Source organism: Phaenicophaeus curvirostris, chromosome 1 (genome assembly GCF_032191515.1).
Source record: "Phaenicophaeus curvirostris isolate KB17595 chromosome 1, BPBGC_Pcur_1.0, whole genome shotgun sequence".
Taxonomy (NCBI): domain Eukaryota; kingdom Metazoa; phylum Chordata; class Aves; order Cuculiformes; family Cuculidae; genus Phaenicophaeus; species Phaenicophaeus curvirostris.
In genome coordinates, this window is record NC_091392.1 from 34,290,302 (window position 1) to 34,312,336 (window position 22,035).

At 39.6% G+C, this 22,035-nt stretch overlaps 1 protein-coding gene across 6 annotated transcripts in view; it reads right to left on the reverse strand.

The window, feature by feature from the left end:
* The window catches only part of TAFA2 (TAFA chemokine like family member 2), a 192,510-nt gene extending 178,305 nt beyond the window's left edge, over positions 1-14,205 (reverse strand). For all 6 annotated transcript variants that reach the window (XM_069852312.1, XM_069852303.1, XM_069852294.1 and 3 more), the window contains exon 1: positions 14,107-14,205. The gene's annotated coding sequence lies outside the window, so the exon portion shown is untranslated. The remainder of the gene's footprint in view (positions 1-14,106) is intronic.
* Positions 14,206-22,035: the final 7,830 nt, after the last annotated feature.

The following is a 22,035-nucleotide window of genomic DNA, read 5'->3' on the forward strand; positions in this document are numbered from 1 at the left end:
AATATCCCTCTTTCAAGACTGCACATTTGGTTTATTGCCCCTAAACTCCTTAAGTAGCTTTTTACTCTCATTCAGTACATGCTTATTCGTTCATATGCAAACTCTTCCTCTCGTTTCCTCCTATTTTATGATTTAGAAGGAAGGTGGAAATCACCCTCTCCAAACCTACTTTTAAAAAGCTACTATCCGATTATTTATTTCTCTTAGAATTGTCAAAAATATTAGAACTAACTCACCCAGTTTGGTTAACAGGCTCACATGTGAGAGTTTTTCAGTCCCCACTTGAAGATTCAGCTTTCGAATTGAGAGCAGAGGTATTTTTTCACAAGTTAGGATTTTGCATTAGACTACATCACTAAATGACAGACAAAGAAGGGGTTGAAAACAAAGTTTTAGTAGAAATTGCCTCCGAGGGTAATTAATTTCATAATTGTTGTACATGATGCTATAATTCTTCTTGTTACCTGTCAGTAACATAGGTACTGATATGTTCAAGATTAAGATGCCTAAATTTAGGCACTGAAATCTAAGTATGCAGTTCAGTTGACTAAACATGGTATCTGACATGCCCATGAAGATGGGTATGCTCATAGGTCCGATACAAAGCTATAAATCCCATCCAAGTATCTTAGATATATTGACACATTTAAAAATGTTTACTATAGATAGTTAAAATATATGGTATGGGCAAGTTATTATTCAACTGGACTAGTTCACTGAGACCTAAGTACAATTCAGCTGATCCAATGTAGGTATCTGTTTGACAGCAAGCAGAGTCATTTTACAGGTCTATTGATAAGGAATAGGATTCAGGTGGCTCAACATAACCAACTAGAACCATCTGAGATGCCCAAGGGAAAGAATTGGTAGGTATGATGCAAGGAATCTTGCATCTAACTCAGATTGGATTCTGCACCCATCTGAAACAGCACTTGGAGGCCAGACAAGTTACTCTAGAGTGTTTTACATTAAGTTATGCACCTGAACACCACCCTAGATCTCCCTTGACTGTGAGGCTTAAGCAACTGCCACACATGTGGGTAGTTACAATTGGACACCTATTTTAGGTGTCAATCTCAAGCTGAATTCTGTCTTTACTGTCCTTTTTGGTAGGCTATGATCGCATTTCCAACACCAAAATCCAAGCAGCACTAGACTCTTCACAAAGCAGCCACAAGGTGACACAGAAAGTGTTTTACCCTTTGCATATCACTTAAGTCTCTGAAGAAGTAGTTTCTATTATCATTAAAATAAGGCATTGTAACTTTGGAAGTAGCTTTGCAAAGATCCATTATCTAACAGCAAAATGAATGACAACTAAAGGTGTATTTACTTCTAACCTTCTGTAACTTGCTTTTTTTTTTTTAAGAAAGAGGGAGAGTTTTCAGATTCTTTATGCTGGCTTAGGAATTTTATTAGATGATGCACCATTATTACTCTTTTCCAAACACCAGGGGATTTAATACATTTTTGGGCAGAGGCTTCAAGATTAAAAGGAATAACTTCAAAAAAGTCCTACCATACTTCTGAACAGGCAAAGAAACATACCGCTTTGAGACCTATGAGACTACTGCTATGCCTAGCTACATCATTCCAAATCATAAATTTTAATCACTGGGAAAAAGATATTCAAGCCAATCAAGTAACATAAGATGGTGATAAAACACAATTGTAGCTGTTCTCCAACCTCCAAACTTGCTAACATCAGTAAAAAGGTAAATTCTAACTACAAGTTTTATTAGCGCTGAAAATGCTGGAAGGTGGCTCCACCTTCACCTTTTCAATCAAACTCAGACACTCAAAGAGCTTTTACTACATCAGATTCATAGAGTGAATTTCAGAGCACCTACAATGGTTATGTGAACAGCTCGACTCTCTTTTCTCTGACAGATCTAGGGCATCTGAGCAGGTTTGAAACATCCTTCATCACCTCCAAGACAGAAATTAAAAAGGAGGTATGCAGTACTCAGTCTGAAAGCTCTACAGTATTGAACGCTAGCACAGAAAGTGAACACATGATGTTAACCATGAAGGGATATGATGCTATTTTAATAGCCAACATTAATAACAGGTCTCCTAGCAGTTGCAAAAGTAGCTGCATCTGTCCTCTTTGTCATGTCTGTTGCTCAAGTCTTGTAACTTTTTCACAAAAAGGTAGTGTTGGAAAGATTTTTGAGCAACTGCAGAAACCAAACCAACTTGGCTTACAAACTGGAAGAGATAAACTGAAGAATAAGATAGAAAGGCTGGCCTTCAATTTAAAATCCATTTTATATTTTGCTATATTTAATTCTTAGTATTAAAAATAAGTTTGGATTTCGTTTTTTTCTGGCTGTTTTATTCAACTCTGGTCACAAATCAGTTAGACCTGACAAAAAAGCCTGGTGCTGAATTTCAGTGTGTACTATGGAACAGCAAAATAATAGCTATGCTCAAAGACAGATAAAAGGATATGGGCTAGAAAGCACTCAGAGGTAGGAGGAAGTGCCCTCAAATGGCAGAGACAGGGGAAAACATAGACTTAGTTCAGAAATCATGACAAGCTCATTGGAAATATAACTGGTAAATTAAAAGTCTTGTAGAAATTACTACTATAAATTATTATGCTGGCAAAAAAGAAAAGCAAGGAGTTTCTTATTACACCAGTACTAAAGTAATTTTCATTACTATTTACTGGGGTAGGGACATTTAACTTAGAAATCAAATTTTTATATAAGAATGTATTTATAAGTACACAGAAGTTCTTAATATTTATCATGTAATTACTAATCTAAGACATTTTTTCATTCCACCAATCACAATTAAAAAAAAAAAAGAACCTGAAAAAAATCTCACGGAACAATAGATTTGCTTTCATTTTGCAAAGAAAGTGTTTCTTGGACAGAAGCCTAAGTTAAAGATTGTTTAAATTAAAAAAAGGAAGGACATGTACCATCCCTTCATCATTCTCCTCTTTGCCAATTACGGTCCTGTCCTTCTCAATGCTAGAAACTATTTATAATAGTTAAGAACCAAAAGGCCGTACAAACCAGGGTTCCTTAGGAAGTCATGGGCTGACACACTTTTCTCCAATGTATGGCTAGACATTTCTGGGAAACACTAATGAAACGTCTTCCACAAATGTGAAAAGAGCACAAAATAAAAATAGAACAGAAGGCAGAGACCAGATACAGTTTCTTTCCTTCAAAACAGTAACGACTATTCAATACCTGCATGAATTAACATTATACAAGTCTTCCTGGAACAGTGTTATGGGAGACACTGGCTACTGCTAACCAGTAAAAAGAATATGACAAAGCATCGGTCCAAGTATGAAGCAGTATTTTTCTCACATTCTCGTTTCCATCTTTCGTTAGAATGTAGTCCCACTATGTTCTCCAGCTCTAGCCATTATTGAAGGCCCTTAACAGAGCAACTTCAACTCTCCCTCACAAAAGGTTCTTATTACGTAGAGAATGAATTAAGTTCAAGAATTCTCCTGACATGAAGGGAAAGGGGAAAATGAAGAGAATAAGTATTTTCAAACAATAATTTACTAGAAACGATCACATTGTGGGAGCCAACATAATTATGTACAGAGCTTCAAATCCCCTTTACCTGCAAAATTACCCATAACCTAATACCTGAAACCGTTAAGGTAGACCTGACTCATCCTTTGGCAATGAACAGTTGAGAAAATGTTAATTACCCAACAAACAACAACCCCAAAAAGGAGTAAAACAGAGAAAGATGTACCTTTAAATCTTTGCAGTCTGTCGTTACTATGATCTGAACTCCACAGCCCGCTGCTGAACCAGGAATGTTTCATGTATACAGCAAAATTACACGTTTATCTCACAGTTACTTTTGATGATGTAGAATGATATACACCAATTTTCTGACTGTCACATAACTATTCACATACAATCAGTTCATGGCTTTTTTAGGACTGTTATACTTATTGGTATGCAAATGTATTTTATATGCAAACAGAAGTACTAGCTGTAATTAAAAGGAATAATAAACATATCTGTGGAGAGGCAATAACTTAAAGTCATAATAGTGTGGCCACTAATTGGAAAGATGTTATTTCCAGGTGCTAGCTAAAAGTGATACAATTGCTTGAGTTAAAACAGTTAAAGAAAGACACAAAGAAACTGAAATATGCAACCCAGAACAGCTGTAGGCATTGCATTAAATCATAGCTTTTTACTTTTTCCAATAAAATTGTAAGGTTTAGGCAGGATTAGGCACACACATACTCTCTTTAATGGGTAGGAAGTTGGTGGAATAAAAAATATTTTGCTTTAAAAATCTGGCTTTGAATCACCTTGATCATTCACTAGTAAGAAATATTTTATTTCAGCTGACAGAATTAGGCCTGTCACATTACTACGCCAAGAAACCAGAAAAGACTGCAACTGAACTGAAGCAGTGCTGAACCAAAAAGTTCAGGAGAAATTAAGGGAGAAGGGAAGCTGTCTGATTAACTACTTGCTCATCTGTATACTTAGCTGTTTACTCCAAACAGGCTGCAAAGCCACAGGTAATTTGTGAACCTACAGTATCAACAGAGCAGAGGATACACATCACACCCCTCAGCTACAAAGGGGATGATGTTTCTACGTAGCTCCAAAAGCCCTCAGCACATTTTTCAATCATATGTATATTGCACACATTTTAAATCAGCATTTAACATCTACCAGTTCAGAGAAAGTGAATTTTCCCCCAGGAACATTTTCAATATTGTTCCCACAAAGTAACTGCGAGAAGCAGGAACAAGCTCCAATGCACAACAAATGAAAGAAGTCTATTGGAGACTTAGTTTTATCACAGCTTGAACATTAGGTTCAGACCTGAAAGATTAAAACTTTTTTAAATATACATTTCTCCCTACTGCCATGACAGGGTCATGGACAAGGTTTTCTTCTGTCAATCATTTCCATATTTTTTCTAAGGTAGAACTCTAAGTAGCAGAGAAAAAAAATAAAAATATTAGAATCCATGGAAAGGTTATTGAGATTTACCACAAGTTAAATTATTGGCACAATGCACATACACTTAGTTTGTATCCATCAACTGTATGTGGTGACATACAAGTAATCACAATGACAAAAACAAGATTATATAGCCTGAACTAGTAGATATTATTTAATTTAGTAAATACACAGATGTAATGGAACCTGAGAGCAACAAAGGCTGAACTCACTCATTGTTACTAAGTTACGTGCAATTTTTGCAAACTTTTTAGTAGACAACCACTTAATTTGAAGAATTATTCTAACAAATGGAATATTACTATTGCCAAAAGAATACATGAGAATAACATACTCATTCCAAAATGTCCAAATCTATGCAATAAGTATGGAATATTATTTGTGTTTGTACTTACATTCACCCAAAACATTCTCCTGGGTTGGAGAAAGCACAAACTGTAGCGCTTTTTTTTATTTAGTGAAAGCAAAAATTAACTACTAATCCATCCATGTATCTATTTTCATTTTTCATTTTATTAAAATAGCATATGAAGTAGACTTGTCTATATTATTGACAACAACATGGTGGCTATTGAACTGAAGCAGTTAGTCTCAAGGAGTTTCCAAATATAAATATATTCTAATGGGATAATCCCTAGAGCGTGGATATGGAGAAACGCTATCTAAATAATGTCACTTCTGTTGCAGAATTGGTTTCAAATTAATTGTTTCTTTCTAAAGCCATAATTACCAGGAGGAATGCAGTTAGTCAGAAAAGATGAAGTTTAAAAGTGCATAATGTTTAATAGCTCATTAAATAGAAAATATACTGTAAATCTGGGAATCAGAATGACTTGCAGCTAACTGTGAGATGATGGGTCATGGCATATGAAAAGAGACTTTTTTGGCAGGAAAGCAATTTGGTAAGGCTGACTGCAGTCTGCATTTACTTGACATTCGGAAGGATCATATGACACCAATGCAGATGAGGTGAACAACGAAGAGAAAAGGAAGGGCAAGGAGAGCTAGAGGAGAAAAAGTTACGTTATGAGCAGCTAAGAGGATGATGAGGAAGAGTAGAATATGAGTGTCATTACTGGGAGTTCAGTTTTTAAAGTAGGAATGGGAACAATGTGTTGTATTAAAAAGACTGGTATATTCATGCAGCTATAATGGTAACTGTGTCAGTACTTGTCTCACAGAGAAGGTCCATGTAGAATTCATATACGTGAGTAATTAGCAACTTTATTATTTCTCTTCCTATAAGAAAACATAGTAACAGTTCTGTACACATTGCCATGAATAGATTTTAAAAGCATACTTCATTTTTAAAAGCATGAAGTGTGCATTTACCAGATGTCAAATACGCATTTATTATAATGTAACAAATCAAAGCAACTCCAAAGAAATTCTGAAACATTTAAGAATAATTATGCTGTTTAAAAAAATTACAACAGAGTCTCAGAGAGAAAGATACTCACAACCACTGAGCTAAGCTTAAACTTTCTCCTAGTACATTTTCACATGAACGGTGACCCCAACAACTACCTGAGAGGACACAAGCATGATCAGAATGGGAGAAGGCAGCTGTGCATTTGCATGGTTACTACTAGAAGCACACCACGCCAGTCTGTACAAACATGAGGGCTAAAGCCCCTTACAATCTGATATTGTCATCTAAAAGCATGGCATGATGTACAATGTACAGCAGCATGTGAACTCAAATTCCCAGATGAAGCACAAGCAGCTTACAAGGGGAAGAAAGTTACGCAGAGTTACATTCTTCCCTTTTGTTAGGTTTCAACCACAAGAGGAACTATGTGGTAAAACAAAATGTGGGGGACAATCACAAAAAATACCTCCATTGATTTAGTGATTTTAACTAGGGTAGTGTCAATCTGATTTGGATTTGGTGCCAAGTAACTCCATGCAGCACACCAGCTCCCCTGTCCTGAGTGACAACCATAACAGACAGAAGTCATGAACTGAATGAACTCAATGGACATTTTATGGATATTTTACAAGGGTGGTCCATAGACTAAGGAAATTACATCTGTGTATGTATCAAAGAGCAGGAAGGGGAAGGGGTTGTTTAATGAGGATGTATTGGACAGTGTGGGACTTGCGCATGATGAATAAGGTAAAGAATAAGGTGTGGAGACTGTACTGGTTTTGGCTAGGAAAGAGTTAATTTTCTTAATAGTAGCTTTCCTGGTGCTATGTTTTGGATTTCTGACGAAAGCAGTGTTGATAGCAAAGGGATGTTTTAGCTCTTGCTCAAGAGTGCTTACACAGCATCAAGGTCTTTTTTCCCCATTTCTCACATTGCCAGTGAGAAGGTTGGAGGTTTAAGACAGCTGAGCACAAGTGACCAAAGGGATATGCCATACCATACAATACTGTGTTCAGCAATAAAAAATCCAGGGAAGAAGGAGGAAATGGGATGTCTGTAGTTACAGAGTTTGTCTTCCCAAGTAGCTGTTACATGTGATGCAGTCTTGTATTCCTGGAGGCGACTGAACACCTGCTGATGTGAAGTAGTGAATATATTCTTTATTTCACTTTGCTTGTCTGTACAGCTTTCGCTTTACCTAATAAACTGTTTTATCTCAACCCACAAGTTTTCTAACTTTTGCCCTTCTGATTCTCTCCCCCATTCTACTGAGGTGGAGTGACTGAGAGGCTCGGTGGAGCTTAGCTGCCTACCAGGGTTAAATTAGAAGAGTCAAATTCTGATGTTTGTAAACAGAAAGTAATAAGGTCTCATTGCTACAAAGCAAAGAGAATCTACACAGGGGGAGAAGAAAACATTTCCTAATTCAGAAGCTCAACCAGCGCCTGAATTCCCGGCCACTTCTTTGAACACCCACCACACAAATACTAGTATAATCCCTTGATTATGCAGGTCTGGACACTTTGGCAGTAATGCATTTTAAATATAACCTTAATTCTAATGCAAGGGATATCCCTCATGATTCTAGATTGAACAGAAAAAAAGCAAGATCATATAATGAGAAGTGTCGGGCAACATTGACCGTATTGGCTGACAACATCATATCTGAATTTACAGCATATTATATTAGCCTACAAAGACAATATTTCTTCTGCCTTGACTCCAGTAAGCTTATAACCCATAACTTATCTAACTCTATTTTCTGCTGTTACCATACCTCAAGATAAACTTTCATCTTTATTGCAGTACAGCTTATTTGTTACCATACATAGATTTAAAAAAGAAAAAAAAATCAAAGCTAAATAAACACAGGTAACATAGTCTGGAGATGGTGGTATTCTGCTGTCATGGTGCTGGAATAAGTCTTTTTACTGCAATTAAGCTTTAAACATGACCTAATTTCTTGCAGGAATACCACAGCCTAATATACTTTGTCAGAAATTGATATTTTACTTTAGCGCCACAGCAGTAATATCAGATTTGAAGATGTACATGATTGTAATTGTAGTTTCTATTACTATAATACAGGGTGGCTACTTGTAGCATCTTTCTGAAAATTACTTGATGTTACATAGTCTCTTTTCTGAACTTAAGGCGACTGAACGTTTATAAAAGCTGTAGGACTGACAAGTCATTAAAACAAAGCTCAAGTCTTAAATTTATACCCAAAATACAGACACAAACATAGTCATCTCAACAGCATCCCACCCACCTACCTTCAACAAGATCACTCTAAGCAGCTGGCAATGTTTATTTAGGCTTAGTTTGACTGGTCCCATTGAAGACACTCGGTTACAGCTGAAATGCCTTGTGTGATCAGACCTCAGGTTTTGCCTCTCTGTTCACACAGCAGGTACATACCCTAATTTTTACTAGTCGTGACTTTTGCAACTTGGACACTTCTACAGTAAGACCCAAACTAAGACTACTAACTCATGTTAGATAAATCACCAGACAAGCTTAAAATGGTATTGGACGCTCGTCCCTTCCTGGAAAAGATCCAAATTTCAGTTTCCTACATACAAATGGCACAGAAACCCATTACCTTTCATTAGAATCATCAGGCTGTTCTGCTGTACTTTGCAGTGCCATTAAGTGCAACGATACAACAGCAAATGACGAATTAGAGCTGAGTCTAGAACTCAAAAGTCCAAACAGGTATCTTACACGGGGAAAAAAAAAAAAAAGTCTTAACTGAAAGGGAATCTAGAGCGCACAGTTTTTTAATGCAATGCTCACAGTTAACTCATTTGCACAGTCATGAGGTTAGAAGAGTGCACAGGGAGATTTGTAACCAGAAAGAGCGTTCTCTAAAGATGCTTGCATGAGCATGAAAAGCCATTTGGTGGTCCAGTGGCTGCACCGTACCCTCTCCTCATTCCATAACACATCAGACACAAGATGAGTGGAGGGCCACACATCACATACCTGACCAGTCTGTGACAGGATGGACCAGAGGTCACAGCTCCACTCTATCAATAGGCAATACAGAAAAAGCAGCGGGGGAGTGGAAAAAAATCCGATATGAGAGTATCACTATGAATGTGAGAGACTTGTCAGGTTTGTATTACTGTCTTATCTAAAAGAGTTGGTGTAAGACTGCGTGTAACTGAGATTTAGTTTAGAAATATATTATAACCTGCTTTTAAAAGGGAAAAATAAATCCAAACTTGTACACTAAACAATTGCAGTTTCATTCAAGTAAGTCAGTTATAACATACAGTACTGCAATACCACCTCCTTACATTTCAGGGAAATAGTTTTATTGGATCAAGCCAGTGGTCCTCCTAGCCCAGTACCTCATCTTCAAACGGTGTATGTTAATATCGCAACAGAGGCAGGAAATATTCCACACGGAGGGAGGATGGCATACAAACAGGAGTGAAAACTTGGTTATCTATTTAAAAGATACTTCAGATTTACCAACACATTTCTTAACATTCTGCTATTTATACAACTGAATAGGTTTATTGAACTGTGCTTGTGCGTTTATTTACTTGTGAAGTTTGTCAGCCTAAAGCACCTTACACAGCCTTAGCTCCAATTCATTATTTAAACATAAAATATTAACAAACACCCATGAGTCCAAAAAAAAGCTCTGTGTGCTTTCACCTGTGTGCTGCCCTGTATTATGGCTCTCCCCTTGGCATTGTTAGAGGGATGCTCACAGTAGAGGCAGCTGTATACAACGCGGTCCTGGTGCTAAGAGACCTGTGTTCAAGTTCCATATCACAGGATCAGCAAGATGTGAAATGAGGCTACTGGCAAATGTAAACTATTAATATGGTATAAATTATGAGCTTTAAACAAGGGACAGACATCATTTCCCACTTTTACATGTGCAATTATATAAATGATTGCTTCCATACCACAAAAGATACTCATTCTCATGCAAGAACTAAGAATGAAATCCATACAAAGCATTTTCCAGTGCTGCTTCAAGCAGTAGCTACAGCTACAGTGCATCCTTCAAATCAGTGTCCGGACATATCAGAATGAAAGAAAAAGCTAAGAAAGCTTTTTCAGCCACTTTGACCCATTTTATGCATGTAGTGTCCTGCCACTGTACTGTAAAGAACGATGTTTTATTATTTTCCCTTCTATCTCCAAAGCGTTTTTCAAAACACACTGTAAGAAGTTCTGTAAAAATGCCTTGAATTGTTTTGCTTAAAAATGCGACTGTTTTGCACTAGCAGCATGAAAAAGTATATTAGATGGCCATTATATTTTGCCTTCTCTTTTGATAAATAGCTGACTATATGGGTCAAGCTAGAGTGGCTGGCAAGGGTGTATAAAGAATCAAAGCGCAAAAATCACCACCTTCCAAAGCTCTACCAAGAGCAAAAGGAGATAACTATGGACAACATTACTGTTGATATTTGTGTATTCATTCCCATGTCTGATGAGTTTTATAAAGCTGAACTGACTTATGAGGAGGAATGTTTTGAAGTATATATTAATGACTTACAAAACTAAATTACCGGGCCAAATCTCCTGTTAAATAGCTCCAAGAGTGGGTGTCTGTTTTTAAAAAGTAGTTCAAACGTGAAGGTGCACGCTTACAGTAGATTCTGTGAAGCTCAGTGTACTATGTAAATGTTTTCTCATCCTAAAAAAAAAGCAAGCAAAATCCTTTTAAAGTGCACGCTTAAATCCAGTGATCTAGGGATAATGGAGCAAATCTCCAGCTGGTTTAAAATGTCAGAGCTTCAACTACTTCAGTGGAGCAATGAAAGTCTGTATCAGTTGGGGATGCCCCTCTTAACACATAAACATGGTCACAAATGAGGACAGGTCAGTATAGAGTCTGCTGGCACAGGACCCTTCTGTCACAGGTATCCAAACACAACTTTTGCCGCAATGCCTTTAAAGCTCAGTGTTTCAAAAGGTAAATGGAAAATTCATTTTCAAATAAAAAGCTACTGCTGCCTGAATTATCTGGACCTGCAGTAGAAAATCAATGACAGAAAGACAACAAACATGTTGTCTAAATGATGTTTAAATATAGACTGTAAATATGAGACTGAACATTAATTAATCAGATTTATAGGGTCTTCCCTTGCTTCAGCCTCTATATCATCATGCAGTCCTTGTTTACGTTCATTTATTTTCTTGTTTGATGACGTTTGACTAATAAATACATTGATGAATTGCATCAGTAAATGCCATCCATCTATCACAAAAATACAATGTATTCAGTGTTTCTGGCATGCTGGTGCTATAGGACTTCTTTTTTGTTTGAACTTTCAGTATTTAACAAAGCAAATAATACTGCTTTGCTGGATAAACTTCCTGATTTTTATTTTAATTTTCAGTGAACAAACAGCTGCAGAATAATGTGACTTAATGAGGCATTTCTAATAAAATTCTGCAGAAGTTAAAACAGGGCATAGAACTGCTTGCTCACTGATACTTGTATCAGTCGGAATGATTTTGCAAGATGGTGATCACATTTTTGTGTAGATGAGTATTAGGTAATGTGATTTTCTGTCTTCCAAAGTCAGTGATTTCCTTTAGTGTAATAACTGGCTAACACTGTTATCTTATTTGTAGTAAGTAAAACATGCAACATAATTAATGCAACGTATTCCTAATACACTATTTAGGCTTCACACAGGTTCAAAAGTAGCAATACAGACAGCAATAAATTTAAGTGTGAAAATACTCAGATCTAAAATATTCCATGGTATGTTACGCTTACCAAAAACATATGGCCTGCATTTTTTAAGACGTCCTTTATCATGTCTGTCATTACCTAGGATGAAATCATGGAACTTCTTGCCTGCTACATGTTTCTCTGCTGCCACAATTCAGTGTAAAACATTATTTGTGTTATGTAAAACTAGATAGGGTTCAATGAATCATCACTTTGCAACTTGCCAGTCAAGCAACCTCCAATATCCGTCTGTATAAACATCTATTTTCCTCCACACAGAATAAGTTTTTCATGTATTCCCCACCACAATTATCAAGTGCATTACAAACACCTACATGCAAAGCTGAGATCCCTCAGATCGCAAGAAGATACAGGTAAAAAGGTTAACTCAGATGCCCAGCATGATAAAAGACAGAGTCATCATTCTCTGATTAAAATAGCATGATAGGAATCAAAATCAAGACTTTATCTCAAAGTCACCCACTACCAGCAGCATATCTAAAATTAATACCACATTTTTAAAGCCCTCTTACGTTCAGTCATGTGGAACTAGTGAACAGTTATCCTGATTTGATATCAACTAACTGAGCAAAGCTTTCCCCTGAAATTATGGCACTTAGGTAGCTTACACTTATAAAAATAACAGTACTGTAGTTTTGGAAATTGGCACTTTACGAAATAAAAAAGCTTTCAATATTGCCTCAGCATTATAAAATGTTAATAATGAAATTCATACGAATTACTTCACTACTGTTAATTATGCACTCACAAAACACTTTAGGCATCAGAGTGAAATGACTGCACAATTACTGTGAAAAACTGCAATGAAAGATGCAACCTTTGTCACCCCTGATAAAAACGCCTTAGTACGCCCTTTCCCAACTTCAGCAAAGCTGCATTCCTAGTACTACTGAACTACTATTTTTCCAGTGTCTAGCCTCTGCTACAGAAAGGAATCTTAATTTACCAACTTGACTTCAAGTAGATCAGCCCATAAAGTAGCTTTAAAGTGTTAAACATCCAGCAGGCTGAATGCCAATGTCTGAAACTAGTTGGTAAGACAGAGAAACCAGATAACAATTATCACTTAGTCAATAGTGATTTAAATGTATCCGCTGCTCTGAGAGGACCCTAAGACCCTGAATGCTTTACCGGGCTTTAAGGGAGAGGGGTTGAGTGTGTTTATTATTTAAATTGACAGTTCTGCAGGAGTCAAAGCACGGATCTTTAAATACTGAGCCGGTGTCTGCTGGGGGGTGGATGGAAGAAGTGAGGTACTCAGAGCTCTAAAAAAAAATACTGATAATCTCCAAACAGAAGCTGGGAAGAGACGACTGTTAACTACACATACAATTTAAAATGTTTTAAGCAGTGATTTTAAATCTCAGTAAGAATGAAACATACGGAGGAGCCACGCTTGGCAACTCCTAACAGGGCAGTGCAAGTTATCGCTCTTCATTCAGCGCACGGATAACTCGGTGTCCGATCCTACAGATCCACAGGAACAAAGGGGATGATTTTAAAACTCCCTCCCGCAAAGCTATAAATGGGGTGGAATAAGGGAAGAGGGGAAAGCAAGCGGCAAACAGAACCCGTAACGCATTTAGCAGGTAAATGAGTTCACTAAAAGGGAAAGAAAGCAACGCGGACAGACGCGTTTCGTACTACACGCACCCCAACTTGGGGAAGCGTTACACCCAGCAGGGAATGAAGCCGCGACCCACCTCTTCACAGCCCTTTCCCTCAGAGAATTCCTAGAGCGACCCCGGCTCCCCCCGCGGAGGAGCGAGCCCCGGGAGCGCTGCGAGCCGGCGGCCGCTCCCAGGGCTCGGGAGGGCTCCCCTGGCCCCTCGCCACGCTCCTAGAACGCCGAAGCGTCCGCTTGAATAGAGCCCAATGGAATTACAATCATAATTCAGCCAGAAAGCCTCGCGGGTCTCCCGGCGCGGGGCCGGAGGGAGGCGAAGCGGCGCCCCCGGCTCCCGGACAGCCAGACAGCCAGACAGACAGACAGACACCCGGCCAGCCGCCCGTCCACCTACCTGCAGCCCCGCGTCCCGCTGGATCCGGGCAGCGAGCGGGCGGCTCCCGTGGCGGGGGCGCCGCGGCCTCAGCGCCCGCGCATCGCCGGGCGGCGCCCCCCGGCGCCCCGGGGCAGGGACGGGGGAGGCGGCCGAGGGCGCTCGGGGGCTCGGGGCGGGGGAGCCTCGCGGCGCTCCCGGCTCTCCCGGCTGCGGAGCCCTCGAAGGAACGAACCGATCGAAGAGGACGAAGCGCGGGGTAGCTCTCGGGGCGGCGCGGGGCGAGGACGCCCCGCAGCCCGTCCCGGTTCGGCCCCGCCGGCAGGGGAAGGGAGGAGAAGCCGGCGCGTCCCGCGGCGATCCCGCCGTCAGAGCGTCTCTGATTGGTTTGCCTCCCGCACGCGGCGCGGCTTCCCCCCCCCCCGCCCCGCCGCCTCCTTCTCCCTCTTGGGAAAAGTAATCGGAAAACGAGAGCTTCACCTTCAGCCGGGACGGGCAGCCCCGGGCGCGCCCCGCGGGTGCGGAGGGTGCGCGGGGCTCGCCCTCCGCCTCCCCGCTCTCCCGCCGGCTCCTCGCCGCTCCTCTCCCCGGCGCCTTCCCGAGGCGGCGGGTCCCCGCTCCTCCTGCCCAAGGATGGAGGGGGAGCTCCTCCCGCAGCGCCGCTCTCCCCTCTCTCCTCCTCTCCTCTCCCCTCCCGAGCAGCGCGGGGGGCGCCAAGTCCCCGCACGGTGAGATCCTAGCGGGTCCCCGGCGACCCCGAGGTGTCCCCCCCTCTGCCCCGACAGCTCGGGGGGAAGCGGCTGCTGGAGCGCCGGCAGCCAAAAGCTGGACTGTGTCTCCCTCCAGAGGGAGAAGGGAGTGAGGCACGGCAGCGGCAGAACCCCCCTTCCCCGGCAGGAGGAGGAGGAGGAGCGGGGATCACGGGCTCTGTCCGTGCCCCTGCGCTCGGGAGGCGGCGGGGGAACCTCTAAGGGGTCGCAGCCTGAAGGCTTCTTCTCCCCCTGCTTAACGACAGGTGGTGGGTGGCAGCCGCCTGCTGAGGAATAGAGGGAAATGTAGGTGGGTGAGGATAAGTAAAAGCCGAGCCCGCTCGTTTATTTCAGTGTGGTTTGTGCGGTTCGATGGGGGATGCAGAGAAAGGGAGGAAGGTGAAAAAGGGCCCTCATTCCTTACAGTAATAGCCCAGAGTCAAATTCCCAGTTTTTCTCCTAGAATTCTTATCCACTCGAAGGTTCAGTGGGGATGAATGCACGCAGCATTAAGAAGGACTGGGATACTCAATTATATATTGTCTATTTCTTATTGGTACTAGCTAGTATAACAGCAACTTTTCTGAAAAAGAAGGTTTTGTTGACTGCCATCACATCTTCTATGATGTTGATAATCAACTCTGCGAGAAATAGAAGAGGGAAGTGAAGCACTTCGCCAGTTGTTATTGTTCATGCCAGAGTTTTTCCATGTAAGAATCTGCAGAATGTTTGAGTTATTTTTTTCAAAACATATACAGACCTAACGGTCCGTACAGTCAAAAAAAGAAAGGGCAAAATAAAGGCTTAATGTTGACTACGCTGCACACAATGGCACAGACGTAGGATGAAATACAAAGAGGCTGGTATGGAAAGGGTGAGTTAAAAGTACCTGGTATGTGGTTGTCACAATCACTGTTGCAGCAAACGCTGCAGAACACACACATGCCTGGATGCAAACTGCAGCTGAATTAAAAAGCTGCTGGTTGTAACGACCGGTCTTATCTCATTCACTGGAAGCTGATACAATAACATCAACGTTTCCCTAGACAGTAACTGCTTTTCTATGTTTGCAGACAGCTAAACATAATAGAGGGAACTGAAATAACCAAGACCATGCTACTGTCAGTAGTGTCATTCTGGCGTATTGAGGTAAGCCCAAATTAACATGGATGAGTCTTCCTTAGCAATGCAAAATGACTAGGGATCTTGAATACATACCGGAATGGGTAATCTTTACTGTTATACCATTCAGTATAGGACCACAAGTGTTGTTACTAGATTAAAAGTAGTCAAAGTACACCAAAAATGCAACTACAGCAGCTGTCGCACTTTGGACATAGTGAAATTTGTAATTACAGGAGGACATATACCTATGTTAGCTAAATGTATCATTTCACCAGAGCTGACTCTGTATTGTGAGACCGGAGGATACTTTGCAATTTCATATCGGTGCCCTGCAGTTACAGAAATCAGCCAAACACTTCTGAAGATACAGAACTATTATCACCCAGTTAAAATAATACCAGCAAGCCAGATACAAACGACAGAAGAAAAAGTAGTAGAAAAGCAATAGATGAGCCAGTCTTTTTTGAAACACAAGAATTTAGACTGCGCAAATCTTAGAAAATGTGATCATTATTTACAGTGTGATGCTGCTGCACAAGCAGTTGTTCTAGATCACTTTGCTGGGCATCTGAAAATCTGAACAAAACCACAGTACACACACGCTGTGCAGGAAGACATGCTTGCAGGCAGCTTTTCTATGTGCTTTCACAGCATGGCCAACACTCCTGGGAAGAACTGAAATGATCTGTTGAACCTACATAGTGCAGCTGGTTTTGCCGATGCTTACTTAGTAAGCTTGACTCATCTCCAGAAGTGCATTTCTGCATGCTGCACATGCACGATACGATAAATATACTATTTTCTGGAAACACCAGATTGGCAGGTTTTGTCCTACACAGCCTGTATTTGTATCTTTTTGACTGGAAAATCCCCAGCTGAATTCTGTGGCCTTAGAACACAATGCAGTTACGAAACATAATTATTATATGAATGTTTTCTCTTTCTACCTTCAGCTTGTTTCATTTTTTAGTTGGTGCCACTATTTCTTACTTTTCATCAATTTTCTAGGGCTTTTCCACATGCTAAACAAAAAGCATAAAAGATGAAGATGGGCATTAGAACTCACAACAGGTATAGTGTTTGGAACAACTTCTGTATTTCTGTTTCAAGGTCAACAGCACAGCATAAAAATCAGTAAAATAACTTCTTTCTGAACAGTTACATATATGTGGATCTGGTATGCATCTTTCCTAAACACAGGTTTTACTAAGAGACATGCATGTTCTGAGCTGCTAAACAGTAAAAAAGAAAATGCATATTTTAGTATCCACATGTAATTTTTATCTCAAAGAACTGATTGACACTAACATCAACCAACAATTTTGCTCCTTTGTCTTTTCCAAGAGACCATTCCCCTCCCATCACCCACCATGCTACTAACTTAAACTAACAGTGCCAGTTACAGCATCGTTCTTCAGTTTAACAGGTTCTTGGTTTCTCAATTTGACCATAAAGATTAGGTTTTTACTTAGGCCTCCCACCTGTCTTGATATTGAGCTTCAGGCACTAAAATAAGCAAGGATACAGACAACAGTTCTCATCAGGAATATGTCCAGGTAAGGAGACCTATAACAACTTAGAGTCTGATGTGCAGCAGCGTCCTGCAATATCCCTTTATTACCATCTCCTAAAGCTGGAGGAGAGGAAGCATGATGATCCAGTGGGTCTTTTCAACCTGGTGATTCTATGATTCTATGGATTCAAAAAGCCAGCTGCTGTAAATTATTTGTGATTATCATCCTGATGCTCTGTGGCCCTGGAGATAGGGCAGTCCAACAGTACCTAAAAGTCCCCTTTATGACATGTATACAGATACTCATTTTTATATTCCCAGTGAGAACTTGGTCCACCAAACTTAAAGTTCTGTAAAGCTCTGATATATTACAAATATTCACATACAAAAATAAAGGTAATGGGCTCCTGAAAATCTGATGGAAAACGGAAAAGCAATGGAGCAAAGTTATTCTGGTTTTTTTTTAATAAGTCTCCCACAGGCATTTATTAAAATCACACTGGATATTGGATTCTGAAGGAAATAAGTTTTTTTTAACTAGCATACTGGAATTGTCACTGATCTTTCAAAGCTTTCACATAAAATGGAAAAACTGACTCCAAAAAAATAACAGAAGTAAGCATTCTTCCTTTTCTACAACACATAAATGATACAGGTAAACACTATGATGATTTCTTTTTCCATTTAAAAATAGTCTCCTAACATATGAAATTAGATGGATTACTTAAGCAAGCTAATATAAATGCAGCTCATAGAATAATAATGTCTTCCAGGATGAAAAAAAACAGATACATGTATGTATTTGATGTCTTTTGGGGAGCACGACCTTTTTATTTTCATTTAACAGGACAGAAAGCCAGGAATCGGAGAACAAAATGAGTTGGAAGAGATCTCTGGAGGTCTGGTTGGACTGAGGATACAAACCCCGGTTATGCATGGGCTGGCTTCAAAGTTAGATCGAGTTGGTCAGGGCCGGTCCTGTGGTTTCAGATATCTTCAAGGACAAATATTCTACCTATCAGCCTCCCTGGCCCTTTTCCAGCGTTTGACCACCCTCATCGTGTAGGATTTTTTTTTTCTTTACATTCAAACAAATTTCTCAGAATTTCTCTCTCTGCTTCTTGTGTGCATTGCCTCTCATCCCTTTGCCTCACACTTCCAAGATGCCACTGGCTCCATCTTCCCTGTAACCATTCAGAAGTACTTGAATACCACAGCTGAGACTCCCCCTCTCCCTTCTTTAAAGGGGCTGAACAAACACAGCTCTCAGTTCTCTTGTACACTGTGCCTTGTCCTCTGACAGGGCACCCTGCTGGCTCATACTCAAGTTGTCCACCACCATCTACAGGCATTTTTCTGCAAAGACGTTTTCTAGACAGTTGTGCTTGTATGGGTTCCAGTGCTGAACACTGAGGAATGCCACTAGTGACCAGCTGCTGTTCTTTAAGCCTGTCAGTTCAATCAACTTGCACCTATTTTAAAAGCCATTCATCCAGTCCATGTCTGCCCAGTTTGGCCTCAAGGATGTTATGGTGGACAATGTCAAAAGACTAACTAGAGTCAACATAAGTAACACCCACTGCTCTCCTGTTCCCCACACAGCCAGTCATTTCACTGTAAATGGTAATCATGTTGGTCAGGGAGAACTTGCCTTTAGTAAATCTGTATTGACTATTCCAGTTCACCTTCTTGTCCTTCGTGTGTGTGGAAATGACTTCCAGGAAAATTTTCTCCACAGTCTTCCTGCAGATGGATCATTAGTTCTCCACTTCTTTCTTGCCATCTTGGAAATGGGCATATTTACCATTTGTCCAGTTATTTGGGACCTTATCCTGTCACCATGAACATCTGCAGATGATAGAGAGTGGTCTCACAGTGACATCAGCCCACTCCCTCAGGGTACTTCAAAGCACCTGGTCCCACAGACTACTTATGTCCACTTTGCTTAAGTGGTCCTCCCTATCAGGGTGGTACTTTACTCCCCCACAGTCACCAACAAAGCAGAGTTAAGTAAAGATGGAGAAACCTTAGATGAATACCATTTGTCTGACCTACCCCACAGAATATCATATGAACAGATCTTCTTTATACTATTTCATCAAAATAGCAAAATCCCCCAGGCTATGAAAACCATAGCTATTTTGAAATATAAAGACGCTTCCTTCTAATACTTCGTAAAGCACCTAAGCTCCCTAAAGGAGAAAGATTTAAAAACCTGCACTCCTCATTTCTCATTTGCTATGTCTTGACAAGTCGCTACTGAGCTTTTTAGATCTTTTATATATCATCATAAGGCACCTTCCTTTCTCTATGCGTTAGAGACCCTATGCCGCAAGGCACAGCTTCCGAGTCTTGCTCTGGGTGAAGCATGTACCAAAAAGTTAGGTGTTGCAATATATCCTGCTGTGGTTCCTAAATTTCTTTTTGAAAGGCTGTAATCCTTTTGAAAAGCAGAAAAAATACCAGAAGAATTTGGATCAAAAATAGAACAACGCTTGTCCTCCCCATCTTTTCTAAATAGTCTTAAATTTGCTCTTTTACTAGTAATTTATTGGTTATATTATATATTTAATAAGCAACAGGTCTATACTTTGTTACACCAAAAGTATGAGTCCATGGCTTAAAAATTTTGGGGCGACTACAGGCTTCTATTGCACTACAAAGGTTTAAATTCTAATAATAAGGAGTGTAGTGCTGGTTTCTTATTGGAGGTACAGTAAGATTTTTCATGAGCTCGGGAAAAGCCCCAAGCTGCATACTGGAAAAAATATATTTAAAAAAACCTATTCCTCCACCTATATCTGTGAGACTTAGAGTAGGAAACAAAAACGTTCACTGAATCAGGCATCCAGTGAAAGAAATTAGGAGAAAAAGCGTCTGTCCTAAATTTGGGTTACTATATCATAGAACTCATTTGTGCATGTGTTTGTCTTAATCTGATAGAACAAGGTATTTCCTATTTTCCTGTGCATCAAACAGCATCAGCTCTTGCAGTCACGCTTCCAAGGACTTCAAAATAAATAAATGCTTTAGCCTTGGTTAAACATCTGTTAATTTTGTTTCAGTTTTACATTAAAGGTTGCCTTACAGACGAAATGGGGGTGGAAAGCAGACCTTCATACCTAATGAGATTTTAATCTAATTTTAAAATAAATAGAATTATTTCCAAAATCAGGTCTTGAATGATTTTCATTAATTAATTATGTTTATATAATTAAATTGTACCAATGGAAAGGAGATCTTGCAAAAGCAGGAGGTTAGGCAGATTAAGAGTAGTAAAGGTAAGCATTAAGCCAATTACACAAAACGAATCATAGGGATTTTTTAAACGTCTTTACTGAGGGCAACTGTGTTGGCAGACTTGAGAACTCATCTACAAGAAGGATTAGACTTCACCACAGAGATTCATGGTGCTGTTTATTAGCTAATGATATAGCATTTTCTAATCTGTATTAAGTGTCATTTTAAAAATGACAAATTCTGGCTAAAAAGGTGTCAAAGCTTATTAGCCCAGTAACTCAGTTCTTTCATGGTGGGAGATAAATTAAGGGCTTGTTAGATGTGTTGTTTGCTGAGTAAAAAATGTCATTGTGAACTTACCTGTGTTATTTCTTATAGAGAAATAATACTGCATATTTTATAGCTACAACACTTTCAAATAATACAATCAAAGTTCAGTAAGTTTAGTGAAAAATACAATGCATTAAATAGGAATAAGTTGTTCTGTCCCTCAGTATTTCTTTAAGTTTTTAAGTCTTCCTTTGAATTTTAACCACCTATGTTTTAATAAGGGAAAGAAAAATAGAAGAGAATTACACTCAAGAATGTACTAGGCTTGTTTATGTGTATTAGAATACATTAAAAAATGCCTTAAAGGTTGTTACAGCCCTAGCATTTCAGAGTCTTTTAATAATAAGGCAAAAGGTGTATTTTGATACCATCTTTCTGCATATTGAGTAAGGGCAAAAGTAGAGCTTTCCATGAGTCAAGAGCAGAAGTAGTACTATTATTTAGAATATTATCTACTGGATTTATTCCCAAAAGCCTGAAGTGGGGGGGGGGAACAAAACAAGAATAGAATATGATTATTTTTAAATGTTCTGAATTGCAGATTTCATTATCTTTTCAAAAACAAGACCAAAAAGGAACACCTTTCTTTGAACCAAAGAACCAAAGAGCATTTGTTTCATCTTGGCTGAGGACAAGCAGTTATTAATTCAGCATGAAAAAATGCCTCTAATTAATGCAGAACCAAAAAAATCCATTCCATGTATGTAAAATGTTACATTTTCTATTTAAAGTAGCTATACCTTTCAATGAGATTACAAACGTAGAGCTAATGGATTAAATAGTTAATAGGCTGAATAGAAGTAATTTCTCTTTGTATAAATATGAAAAAAAAAAAATTATATGTACCTAGAGAGGATTACTGCCACTTAGATCTCAGGATCTGGAGGGCTACAAATTCAGACTGCATGAACCCTGCCTTCCTCCTCAAGCCTTTCCTCCCTTATCAAATACATGGTAGGAAATGCTAAAGGATGTGTGCCTTTGAGTTTTTCT